This window comes from Triplophysa rosa, linkage group LG4, assembly GCF_024868665.1.
Source record: "Triplophysa rosa linkage group LG4, Trosa_1v2, whole genome shotgun sequence".
Classification (NCBI taxonomy): domain Eukaryota; kingdom Metazoa; phylum Chordata; class Actinopteri; order Cypriniformes; family Nemacheilidae; genus Triplophysa; species Triplophysa rosa.
The window spans coordinates 5,691,909-5,705,485 of record NC_079893.1 but is presented as its reverse complement, the minus strand read 5'-3'; the positions used below and the strand labels follow the sequence as shown (position 1 = coordinate 5,705,485).

The window sequence follows — 13,577 nt, the reverse complement described above, 5'->3', positions numbered from 1 at the left end:
AGTTCCAATCCATACACTCCACTTAAAAAAAAAAAGTAAATACTTTTAATCGTACAGCCCTATTTCTTTGCCTGCTGTTTTGAGATTCCCTATTGAAGTGTTTGGCAGGATGGTTTGATACATATTTGGATGAACATGGTACATAATGCCATATTTGTGGCCATACAAAAGCTTTTGACACGATGCAACAGTGGTTGCCAGGGTGTTGCTATGCAGTTGCTTTGAGGTTCTACATGGATTGCTGTGGCATTTCTGTTGTACACCGGCTTCAAATGTGTCTCATCAAAACTTTACATTTTATAACTCACAGTTGTATAAAGCCACAAGCGTAAAGTTTCATTGTATGCCGATGTTGTTTAGATTCCCTACTGACTACCTCTCAGCTGGACCTCACAATGATGGCAGCTCCCCTCACCAGCTTCTAATTAAAGCAGAATACATTACTCCTAATGAGTGCGCGAGCTAGCGTGTGTGCGCGCGTTCTGCCGGGAAGCCCAAGGAGACTTTAGGTTGCGAGAGTATAGATTAAAAGTTTGTGTGGGTTTGACTTATAGACGTCTTTAAAGGATGCTGTCGTGGAGAACAGTCGTGACTGCATATCAGTGTTTGAAAAGGATAACCCACAGGGAATACTTAAATAGAGGCACAGAGCAAACTTGTGTTAGCATGCAGGGAAGAGGAGACTAGCGCAGCTTACCGCTAGATGTTTTGGCAGCGTGTGCATATTTACTGATGGATATGAGAGCTTGCTGTAATTTGGCTTTTGTGTAAACCTCAAACGTTGTTTTACGCGCTGACTGTTTTTGTTACCGCATTAGCTGTCGGTCTGGTATACGGTCGACAGGGCCAGATGCAACTGGAGTTTTTCGTCTGTACTCATACTCGGATGGTAAAAAGTAACCCGGAATACTGATTGTTACTCAGATTTTTCTGTTTTCTCCCTTGATAAATAAAGTTGAAAACGCTTTCAAAGTGTATCTAACACCTTCACTGTCGCATAGCTACTGTTTTAACGCTTGCATCGGCGTGTTTTGCACACGTAAGCTAAGCGTCACTCAAATTTTCTTTAGAAGATGCAAAAAGTTCTCGTTTTAACAGCTGTAGCGACAAATGTTCACTGACGGAAAAACATCTACAGCATTAAAAAGAAGAAAAAAGTCATCTATTATGTTTAGCATCCTGAACTCAACCCCATTCATCAGTGTTTTGCGTGCTGCGAGATATATACGCTCTGTGAAATCGTGCCATTAGGACCAAACATGGATTAAATGGAAAATGTCAAGACTTCAAGGTTTATGAACTACTCTAACAGCTTCTCTTCACATACTGTATATACTTGACTGTTGTACACAAACACGTATTTCTAAAGCATATGAAAAAACAGTATCTATACAGAGCTTTTCATAAGTGTACTAAAATAAAGGACCTGACAGCTTTTTCTCAACACACGGTCAGCGGATGTAAGTAAGTGCGTAACCTTTGAGAAAACTCTAGAGGTCCAACTAACTGTTCTTTATTATTGCTGTTCGTGTTTTCATGTTATGGATGTTATATGAGGTTTGCCGTTTTGTGGCACGTTTTTTGTGATAGCAACAAGTGTTCAACATTAACAGTAAACAAAAAATATCTCGCATAAAAATACATTTGAGTGGGATGTGAATTTATCCGATCTAAGCTATCACTGAGTTGGGGTTTAGGACCAATTGTGGTTTGGGACGAAATGTTGAGAAATCTTAATTTAATCATTTATAGCACATATGAAAATGTTTTATGTAATGTGTGAATTCAGAAATAGACCTTTGTCACGTTTTAATTTTATCGCTCGTTGACGGAAATACACAATGCCATAAAACCTGCAAATCCAGAAAGTTTGAGAAACTTTTTTGTTTGCTGAACAGCAGCTCAACACACAGATGGTGCCTTCATCACCAGCCAGATAAGGGATGAGAGTAACTCAAGATAAAAGGTTGTGCGAAGGGAAAAAGAATAGATTACGTGAAATCTCTCTCTCTCTCTTTGTATGGTCCTTCATTTTGTTTCATTGTTACGCAAGAATTGGTCTTAGTAAACATTTAGGGACATTCAAGAAACTATGTGACAATTATGTCATGTGTTCATATCTGTCAATTCATTATAAATATCACATACACTTTCTTATCATTTTATAATGATGTTGTTTTAAGGTTAAGTTACATTTGTGTGTTAAAATCTGAATTTAAAAATATCTATTTTATGTTATTCATGCATACATTTCGTGCCATTTATCATTATTAAAGCTGAAATCTGAAGCTTTTTATGTAAACAAAAAAGCCTGATTTGCAACCGCAAATTTAGAATAATGGTTTATAGTCTGAGTCAGATTTCATGGCAAATGTCAGATTGACGTCAACCCGCTTAAGATAACCACTTTAAGTAACCTGAAATTTTATCTTTCAAACAGAGATGGCAGATTGGAGCTTTGAAATGATATAGTATACATACATATTTTAATATGTATATTTTGAGCTTGGAATTGTATAAAAGCTATATAATATGAACATAGTTCAGTAGATTAACGGAAGGCTGGTTATGGTGCACTTGCTAAGCAACATGACCACTAGGACAGTTCACCCAAAAATGGACATTTTGTCATCATTTACTCACCCTCTTGTCATTTCAAACCTTTATGACTTTCTTCCGCAGAACACAAAACGAGATATTCTGAAGAAACAGCGCTGGCACCCATTCACTTCTGTTGTGTGGACACAAAACCAATGCAAGTCAATGGGTGCCGGTTAAAAACATTATTTTCTTTTTTGTTCTGCGGAAGAAAAGAAAGTTAAACAGGTTTGAAATGACAAGAGGGTAAGTAAACTGCATTTTCGGATGAACTATCACTGTTGAATATGCTGTTATGTGTTTATTGACTTTGAACATGATTTGTCCAATCAGACATTGGTTTGCCATATTGTATCATAACCAGTGTTGGGTAAGTTATTCTGAAAAAGTAATTAATTACTAGTTACTAATTACACATTCAATAGTGTATTTGGATTACTGTACATATACAAATTATTCTCTACAAAAAGTATTTAAATACTTATTACTAATTACTTTCTATATCTTATATCAACCTTGATTAGTTAAGTGAGTCAAGGATAGACATAAAACGACTCTTAATTCATTCAAATAAATCATATAAAACTACATAAAGTACAATTATTAACTGACTTGTATAACATGTGAGAAAGATACATTAATGCATGCATTTTAAAGTTAGATTTTGAATTTTAATGTCAATTCCACTATTGTATACATTACACAGTATTTAATTGTTACATCAGAAGTAACTGTAATTTCATACAGAACAAATAAGAGTAATCCCTTACTTTACTAAAGTAATTAAATTACAGTAACTAGTTACACCCAACACTGATCATAACACCAGTCTTTAAATGGTTTATACAGTAAAACAATTATAATTTTGTAAGAGATGTTCTTGTCTTTACTAGTATTTCTTTTTAAGCTCACCTGGATCTTCCCAAACCGACTTGATCCTTAACATTTATTGTTATAGTACTCCAGTCAGGGCAGAGACATCAAGTGTTTAACCTCCGTATTAGTCTCAGAGCGATACTTGCCATCCTAATGCTTCCGTATAAGCCACAGTCACAACCAAACTACTCCGAGATGTGCTGGGAAGAGTAAAAGCCTTTTAACACCGTGACGACATAATTACAACAAACAGAAGTGAAATGAGTTAAATGGATCAGGAAAGATACAGCCGGTTGGGCCGTGCTCAAGACAACCACATAGCACTACGTGACCGGAAAGCTACCGAAGCAAGAAATAAGCTCGGTTTAATATTTGTTTCTCCTCCCACACCCAGTCTCTTGTCTTTGACCCTGCCTTCAGGTTTCAGACTCCGTCTCTCACAAACCGTCATCTCTAAAGAAAGTCTGAATATCTGGGGCAGTAAAATAATTCATATGCTGTATATCTGGTGAATACTAAACGGGCGGCTGTACAGAAAAGTCAAGAGATAAGATGCGACCTGAAGTGCTGAAAGCGAGTATGAGAACTCTAACAGTTGTGCACAAGGCGCCGTTTCGTTGTTGTGTGAAAGACAACCGTGAGTTCAATAGATCGAGTATTAAAGAGTATTCAATTATAGTTCATCCAAAAGTGAAATGTTTGTCATTATTTATTTGCCCTCATGTCATTGAAAACCTGAATATGACTCTTTCTGTTGTGGAACACAAAAGAACAGTAAAAACAGGGTAAAAAGCAGACAGACGCACTACTGCAGTCTTCTGCGGACTAATTGCTTCTCCAGAAAGAAGATATTTTGAGAAATGTCTCGGTAGTTTTGTCTCCATACAATGGAGGTCAATGTAGTTTGGATACCAACGTTCTTCAAAATATCTTTTTTTTTCTGCAAAGGAAAGAAAGTCATACAGGTTTGGAATGACATGAGGGTGAATAAATGATTTTAAAAAAAATCATTTTTGGCCGAACTATCCCTTTAAGGTTGTAGCCTCGCTTGGCCAGATCTTTGACCACATGTGGAGGAGAAAATCTGACCAACCCCAGTTTACTTTTCTTTTACATGTCATTTAGAAGCGGGTTGAACTAAAGTACCACAATTGTACATACGTAGAAAAAAGTGATGCGTGTAATCTATTTTACAGACGTTATTGAAAAAAGTAGTTTAAATAAAACTTTGAATGTCTTTTCAATCATTTTGTTTGTCTGTCCTTGAACCTGGAAGAGTCTGTCAGAATGCCACTGGTCTGATTGTCCAGGTTGGAGATATTTCCTGATCTGAAGTAAATTTCCTTTGTGTGATGAGATAGAAAAGTTGATATTATCTGGGATATGTTGACGTATGAGAGTATTTATTGGTTTGTTACTTACTCGATTCTGAAACGGAGACTCACGTACAGTACCACGAACAGTCAGTAGGCTACTACTATAGTATTTTGGACATTTACCATAGTACATACCTACAGTCTTGTTTTTTGTCCACGTCCAAAAAACAAAGGTATACCATGGTACATGTCCAAAAAACCAAGACACTCAAAAGCAAGGTACTGTACCATATTTTATAGAAACATCCCAGGGTACAAAAATACCACGGTATGCTTATTGCAGTGCATCGAGGTACCGTGATTTTACCATTTGATGCCATCACTGTAGGATAAAAACCTTGCAGTAAGTGTAGCCACAGATCTGACAGGCTGATGGTGCTTTGAGGAGCCTGACAGCCATAGCTCACTTTATGCTTTCAGTATATGAAAAAGTCATGGAATATATCAAAAATATAACCATTGCGGTCGAATAGTATCTCCGTGAGCAAATCAAATAAAAATCACATTTTTGAATGACATGGCGATGACTCAACGATGACGGAATTATCATTTCCGAAGGAAGTGTCCCCTTAAACTCTATCTGGATGGCATTCATAAAAGCATTAGATGTGATGGATGTGTTTTTCCCTGGATCTGGTTTATGTTGAGACAAAGCCAAAGCAGACTTTCAACCATCTATCACCACCTGCTCTCCCTCACGGCGGATCTGTATCGATACAGGCGGCCATCAATTTCACTGCACTGTTGCGTAAGCACAACAAACTTCAAGAAACCTGCAGCCGTTGTGCAAGACCTTTTGTATCCGGCGCTGGCGATTTTCCCTCGTGACGTCAATGTGAAAGAAGAGCATGTTTACTTTTTAATGGAGAAGACTGGCAGGCATACTGTACACTGCTAGGTTTCTATTAGCTGCGCTACGGAGGGATTATGTTGTCTTGAGGGAGTCAAAGCTTTTGTAAATGAATGAATTCCAAACCTCTAAATCCTATTAGCCGCATACGGAGGTGAGAGAATGCAGAGCCATGGCTTAACCTTAAGACTGACAGACGCACAATTCCGTTTTATTGCATCTCTTTTTTTCCATGCTACACAAACACTCCCGAATACCTATAATCCCATTTTAATAATAAAGATGGTCAGGAGATGGAGTCTCTATGAACCACCCGTATTTTTGTTTTGCTGCCTGTGTAAGTAAATCTCCATCTCTTAGTGTTATGAATGTGCTTCAGTTTAGATTTTAGAGATTGGATTTACAGTATAAAAAAAAGAAGACAGCAATTGTTTGGGGATCCAAAAGTAGAAGACCACTAGTGAAATTACTTATTGCGTTTTACAGATTTTATTGTCGGCAAAACCGACAAATTTTTCTTGGCCTGGACTTCAGGTTTGTGCAAAACCTGATCATTTAAAAAATGTTACAAAGAGCATCTGTTGTGCTTAAAAGGATAGTTCACCCAAAAATGAAAACTCTGCCACCATTTTCATTTCTGGATGAACTGGCCCTTTAAATTAAATGAAAAAAAATCTGCATTTTTGTTTACATGGTTGATGTCAATCCGTTATCCGAAAAGTGATCGAAACCGTGAAGATTGTAGAATCGCACACATTTCTTATTCAGTTTACATGGTTGCATGTTCCTTGTTTTCAAGCTTTACGTTCTCAAAGCCTTTGATTTTCTGTCTCAGATTGTCACTGTGGTCTTTTCGGACCCCGTCGCACATCTTGCATGCATATGCATGAGCTTACATTTGCGTTTATTCAAGAAAACAGAATAACGCTGAAAAGAAATGAGCTTTCCTGCTTCGTTTCTCTTACTGTCCATTTGTCTTTCCCGACCACAAAATGAATCTGCTGCTCTGTCAGAAAAAATAAACCCAAATCAACTCTGAGATTCGGAGAAAGAGAACGAGGTTGGTTGGAGGGGAACAGGAGAGAGAAATGGATAAAGATGTACATTAGTCAGAGGCCGAGAGTGTGGCAGAAGGCCCATGAATCTCAATCTAGCTTTATTCAGCTGGGACCAGGAAGGACGTGCGAGATCGAGTGACGCAACAATTACACAAGCCTGCCAGGACGATTGTGATTGGCTGTTTTGCTTTTTGATCCAATAACTCCAGTCTGGCAGGGCGGTTGCGATTGGTCCTTTTGTTTTTAAAGGGGTCCTATTTTTCCTATTTTTATATTTCTTAAAAAGTCTTTATTATGTTTATGATGTGCTAAACGATAGATGTACATGTTTCGATTTTCAAAAAATGCTTTATATATTACATATTTCACCTGAGTTTTACACCGTAATTTTGATTCTCAGTAAACAGGCTGTTGAGTTCCTGGTTCTATGAAGTCCCTCCTTACAAAACGCTCTGATTGGTCAAACTAAGCCAGTCTTTTGTGATTGGTCTTCCGCTTAGAGTGTGTGTTGAGATGCCCTGCCTATTACACTATCCGTGTTCCAGGGGCAGGGTCCATGTAAATTTGGGATTCATGATGTCAATAACCCAGGAAAATGTTTGTGATCCCAACAAAGCCGTTCATTGTAGTCTTTAAAAGTGATTTCTGTTAAATATCTTTCTTTTCTGTGAACTTTATAGAATTTTAATAAAGAATGAAGAAATTGAAAAGAAGTGAAATTCCATCAGACCTCCCATTTAAATAGATGTCTAGGAATTTGTTTGAGCGTGTAATGATCTATGTTTGCTTTTAACACTTAATAGATATTTTAGATAATAGTTTAATGAATTGAGTTCATATGATTTTTTCTTGTGTACGTGTCAACATTCAGTGTGTGTCAGCTGAGCAATTTGTGAGATCTTTATGGCTTCGTTTGATCCGAAAAATGTAAAAATATTTTTTTATTTTCTTCAAAAGACCACTTTTTAAAAACCAAAGCCTTTCAATCTATAAGATTTAAAGAAAGTTAAAATTTGTGTACTGGAAGTACTACACTGGTAAAGGCAGCGAATTATTAATATTTATAGTTTGCATTCTATGTTTGACTCAAAAATGTTTATTTTGTGAGGATTTGAGTCATTTATCTTTTCTCATTCTGTTGGCAAGAGAAATGTATCAGATTTTAGAACCTATCCCATGTTTTTCGCTGTATCCCAAAGCAAATATTCCTTGCACTGGTCGGTTTTCTAAAGCTGAAAGAACTAAGCTTCAGGTCACTTTTCAAACGCCTTTTCAAACTCTGGAGGTGAACAATTTAGCTGTGGAAGACAATCCATCACTGTGGAGTGTTTGAACGAGCTTCTGGCTGGACTGTGTCGTAAACGTTGTCCGTGGCTGAACATTCTGTACAGATTCAGAGCTTAAAGTTAAAGATCTAGTTCAGAGGCCTAGAGAGAAAATACTTATACTTGCGTTTAATAGAATTACAGGTTGAGTAGTGACAAAAGCATAATTATGTGTTTATTTACTGTATAGTGAAGAAAGAACAGCCTTTAAAATACGAAATTGTTTCACTCTCAAACTGTTATTTCCTTTGGCTATCATCTTTACGTGTGTTTGTTCATGAACAGGAATGGACGTCCTACCCTTGTGCCTTCAGCGATCTGATTGGTGCTCCTGGGTTCTCAAGTGTCCAATCAGGGGTCCTTTCGTAGAACCTGCAAACATACAGGTACAAGAACCAACATAAGATTTTGAGATATTAAAACGCTTTCATTGTAAAACATCTCTTTTAAGACTAGCATAAATTCTGAATGGTTATTGAAGTAATGAGAGAGAGAGAGAGAGAGAGAGAACGTGTCTTGTCCAATCTGATTTGAGGATCAAAGTAGAATTTTATTATTAGTGCTATTATTTTATTACAAGCTGAAATATGAGTTTTGCAAATAACACTATATAGTAAACTACACTGTACATGGCTTGTGTTATAGAAATGAAGTGAACCTCAAATTGTGTGACTTATCGAGGAAAGCAAAAAATCTCATTGGCATTGAAGGAGGCACCCAATATCTTGTTATCAGTTTTATAGACGGTTTCAGCGGAGGCACGCACCTGGCCCGAAGTAAACTTCCGGACTGTACTTGTTTATTGGTCTGGCTAGTGGCTAATAATATAACTATTTATATTTTAATACATTTATATTCATATTTTATTCTATAATAATTGTATTAAATAAACAATCTGACAAGCAAATATACAACCATTGTATAATAATGCCACATACACAGCGTTAGAAGAAATTGATTACACAATCTCCAAAATGAAACAGAATACAGTCGTCTCTATAATCTCCAGGTTTACACACTGCTGAACTTTTTTCAGGAAGTTCATGAGGGTCAGGAAACGTGGGACGCATTCCATGTTGAAGAATAGTCCAGTATCCTGTTACATACAGTTAGGAATGTAAGCAGGGTTCTTCTGCACTGAAGCAGTTTCTTTACTGTTAAATGTCATATAGTTTGGTAATGATTGACTGGTCTGTAGCACAGCATTTTCTGAAAATAAATATTGTGATTGGCATTAATTCATGAATTCATCACAGGATGAAAAGTGAAAAACGCAATAGCCACCATGCCCTCATCTATCTGGCCCGCATACAGAAGCTGCTGTTCCTGAAATCTGCTTTATTAAGTCACACTGACCCAGGATTGAGAGCCCTCCACAGAAAATGCCCTCTGGCCGTCTCTCTTTGTCTGTACAGATCCTGACACCTCATATAGTCACACACATGCACACTCAACATAAGCGTTGCTATGAGACATCAGAAATGTGTCATGGCAACCATAAGATGTAATGCAATTGACTATTTTCTTTCTTTCATTCTTTCTTGCTTTCTTTCATTCTTTCTTGCTTTCTTTCATTCTTTCTTGCTTTCTTTCATTCTTTCTTGCTTCATCCCTTCCTGTTCTATTTCTTTCCTTCTATCTCCCTCCCTCCCTTCCTCCCTCCCTTCCTTTTCTTTATTTGTCCTTTCTTTCCTCCCTCGCTCTTCTATTTCAATCTTTCTCACTCCCTCTATCCCTCCTCCCCTTTTCTATACCTTTCTACCTCCCTCCCTTAATTTTCTTTCTCTCTCTCTCTCTCTCTCTCTCTCTCTCTCTCTCTCTCTCTCTCTCTCTCTCTCTCTCTCTCCCTCCCTTTTCTATACCCTTCATTCTTTCTTTCTTTCTTTCTTCCCTTCCTCCCTCTTCTATTTCTTTCCTTCTATCTCCCTCCCTCTCTTCCTTTTCTTACTTTTTTCTTTCTTTCTCCCTCTTCTCTCTCCATCTTCTTTTTCATTCTTCTCCCTCTATCATCACCCCTTCCCTTTTCTATACCCTTCTTTCTTTCTTTCTAACTACCTCCCTAAAATTACTTTCTTTCTTAATTCATACCTCAAAAATATATTTCTTTCTTTCTTTCTCCCTCCCTCTATCCCTCTTTCCTTTATCCCTCCCTGTTTTCTTTCTTTTTTCTTCATTTCTACCTCCCTCTTCTGTTTCTTTCTTTCTCCCCTACTTTATCCATCCCTCTCTCTATCTCCTCTCCTCTCCTCTCCTCTCCTCTCCCCTCCCCTCCCTTCTCTCCTCTCCTCTCCTCATCTCTCTTCTCCCGTCCCGTCCCTCCTCTCCTCTCCTCATCATCTCTCCTCTCATCATCTCCTCTCCTCATCATCTCCTCTCCTCATCATCTCCTCTCATCATCTTCTCTCCTCTCCATCTCCTCTCCTCTCCTCTCCTCATCATCTCCTCTCCTCATCATCTCCTCTCCTCTCCTCTCCTCATCATCTCCTCTCCTCATCATCTCCTCTCCTCATCATCTCCTCATCCTCTCCTCATCCTCTCCTCTCCTCATCATCTCCTCATCATCTCCTCTCCTCATCCTCTCCTCATCATCTCCTCTCCTCATCCTCTCCTCATCATCTCCTCATCCTCTCCTCATCCTCTCATCTCCTCATCCTCTCCTCTCCTCTCCTCTCCTCTCCTCTCCTCTGTCTGTCTGTCTGTCTGTCTGTCTTTCTTTCTTTCTTTCTTTCTTTCTGTGTTGTTATGCTGACAGGGTTACATTATAGATGGTGCTTTACTGACAGAAGTAAAAAAAAACCATCTCCACAGTCTATATGATATTCTAGCCTCTATAGCATTGGACTCTCTTGCGATGTCAGTGTAGATATTTTTAAAAAATGTTTATTTTGTCCACCAGGCAAAAATCGTAGACCAGATTGCTTTGAAAAATAGCAAAATACTGTACATTTTCTTAATGAATTTCTTGAGAGCTTGTAAAGACCATAGAGCACCCACAGCAGAAATAATAAGTAAAATTAAATTAAAAAATGAATATACAAATAAAATACAACACAGACGTGTGTGCTCTGAATCTAAATCAGTTCCTAGATAATACACAAGCACGTTGCTTTTACGAGACTTCCTACAGTAAATCCTTCATCAATAAGACACGCAATTTGAGGCATCAATCATTTGTATACTGTAGCACAAAAACAAACGAGACACGTCCTAAAGTTTACTGTAAGATTTACAGTAGGCATTAAACTCTACGTCAGTGCATGCACTCATCAAAGAGATTATTGAGGTGTCAGATTTATATCAGTATAAACAGTATAGCGCTATTATTGCAAGTCTCTCTCGCTCTCCCTCATGTCCCGCTATTCAATAACTGTGTTCCTCTGTCATTTTAACTGGTGTTAATTAAATGAATGCAGTAATCATGGAGAGGTGTCTTTCAATGCAATTAGCTTGACATACCGTGGGACATTAGTGCCATCTTTGCCGTGACCTTATATAATGTAGATAAACTTTTTTCAAATGAATTGCCAGGTTAATGAGTTCACAGTGGGTTGTGCCTCTCAGCGAACGGTTTCCAGAGCCCAGAAGGCTAGCGTATGTGCATTTCGCTACAAAGGTTTTACCCTCTTGCTCACATTCTTTACATATAAGGACAGATCACAAGCCAATTCAACTCTAGCTAATAAGCAGATTTAATATTCCTTGCGATCTGTGGAGGCAGGAAAAGGGGAGGAGAGAATATGAAATAAAATAGCTGGAAATGAGTGTTTTGCTAGTGACGGTGGTTGTGTACATACTTGCAAGTGTGTGAATGCACCGTATTCTTGCTATTACAGTTTCCGCACACAAACTCATATGTATTCGCCTCACGGCCATTCTATTGCAGTGACCCAGAAAAGCAGAAAATTGCACCGGCCGAGTCAGAAATCATCAAACCCGGTTTCAATGACCTAGCAGCAACCACGAAAGCACACATTTGGTCAAACAGGTGCTATAATTGTGCCAAAAGTGTGCGAATGTTCGTGTCCAAAGGCGTACGTGTTTGTTTGCACGCAGCGTTGTACAGTTTCTTTCAAGCACGTCTTGGTTGCATCACCTGTTTCAGAAATCAATGGGTGAGCAACCCGATGGTTATGTATTTATATATGCATTTGTATTCCAGACACGGCCGTGTGAAGTACATATTCAGCACAGTGAGCCTCGGCCTGCAGGGAGAGGAAATACTACAGTAAGACGGGAAGTAAGGAGAAAAACAATTGTGTAAAGTACACAATGTGGTGTGTATACAGTAGACACACCCTAACTGTAAGTATTCATGTTGCACAAGTGCATTTTATGCGACTTGTATGACATACTTAAAAGCATAGTGAGATCCTGACTTTTAATTCCCATTTCTTAATTCTCTTTTATTCCAAAAGGTAATCTGCAAGAAAATGCATCAATGCTAAAATTTCTGCAGGCACAAAAAGAGCATTTCATGATGACACAGTGTTCTGGTAAATAGCACATGCATATGCATCAGATCTGTGGGGTACACAAATAAAGCAACAACCACCCGCCTCCTACCAATTTTACGCCATTTGGACCCTCCACACAGCAGCAGAATTTTAATCAACAGGGGTTACCTCAGATCATGCTGTTTTAATTGATAGCTAGGGATGCCAGCTGAATTTCAGGCTTAGCAGGTGATAGTATCACATAACCAGAAATGGGTGATACTTCATTATTTCAAGATATTAGTTAGAGACAGAAGAGTGGAAATGAGATCATCATGAAATGCAAAATTAATGACGGCTTGCAACGGACTCTCCCAAAGTGAATTATGAATAATACGAACACCGCAAAAACATTTTTACGGTATCATCTTTTTGATGCTTAAAATTAGAAAACAAATACCTTTACTTTTTTCTTCAAAATTGTGCCAGACTTGTTTTTTTCAAAGAATTAGGGAATCATTTTAAAATAATATTTAATGTATGCTGTTTGTCTTTCTATCTCACACTTTTTTATATTGTGCATTTTTGCTCATCAAGTAAAGTTACAAAGGTTTAGGATCATTTGACTAAAATGTTTTCAAGATCTATGCATGTGTCTAAATTTCTGAAATTAGATGTGGATAAAAATATAACATATTTATTTCTTACATTAAAAAACCTTATGGATTAAATGTTTTTAAATGGATGATTTGGACCAAATAAAAAAAGAAAATGCAGATAATAAGATAGATTAGAATAGAAGAGAACTATTTTTATACGATTTAAAAAGCATTTAAAGTGACATCTCAAGAAACTTGGACTACAAATTCTAGTCAAAGAGTGGCTATGTTGAAGACGCTAAAATTGTGTATGAAAGAATTGAAGTATGACTTTTTTAGTTACAACATAATTCACACATTTGTGTTATTCCATATTTTTCTCTATTGTTCTTAAATGTGGCACAATGTGAATAAAGAATGAGTAAGTGTCCCTAGACTTTTGCTACAATTGATTTAAAAGCT

General features: G+C 37.6%; 1 protein-coding gene across 4 annotated transcripts in view; it reads right to left on the bottom strand.

The window, feature by feature from the left end:
• Positions 1 to 13,577, bottom strand: part of elfn1b (extracellular leucine-rich repeat and fibronectin type III domain containing 1b) — an 85,729-nt gene that overhangs the window by 16,309 nt on the left and 55,843 nt on the right. For all 4 annotated transcript variants that reach the window (XM_057330822.1, XM_057330821.1, XM_057330823.1 and 1 more), the window contains one exon: positions 8,384 to 8,455. The gene's annotated coding sequence lies outside the window, so the exon portion shown is untranslated. The remainder of the gene's footprint in view (positions 1 to 8,383; positions 8,456 to 13,577) is intronic.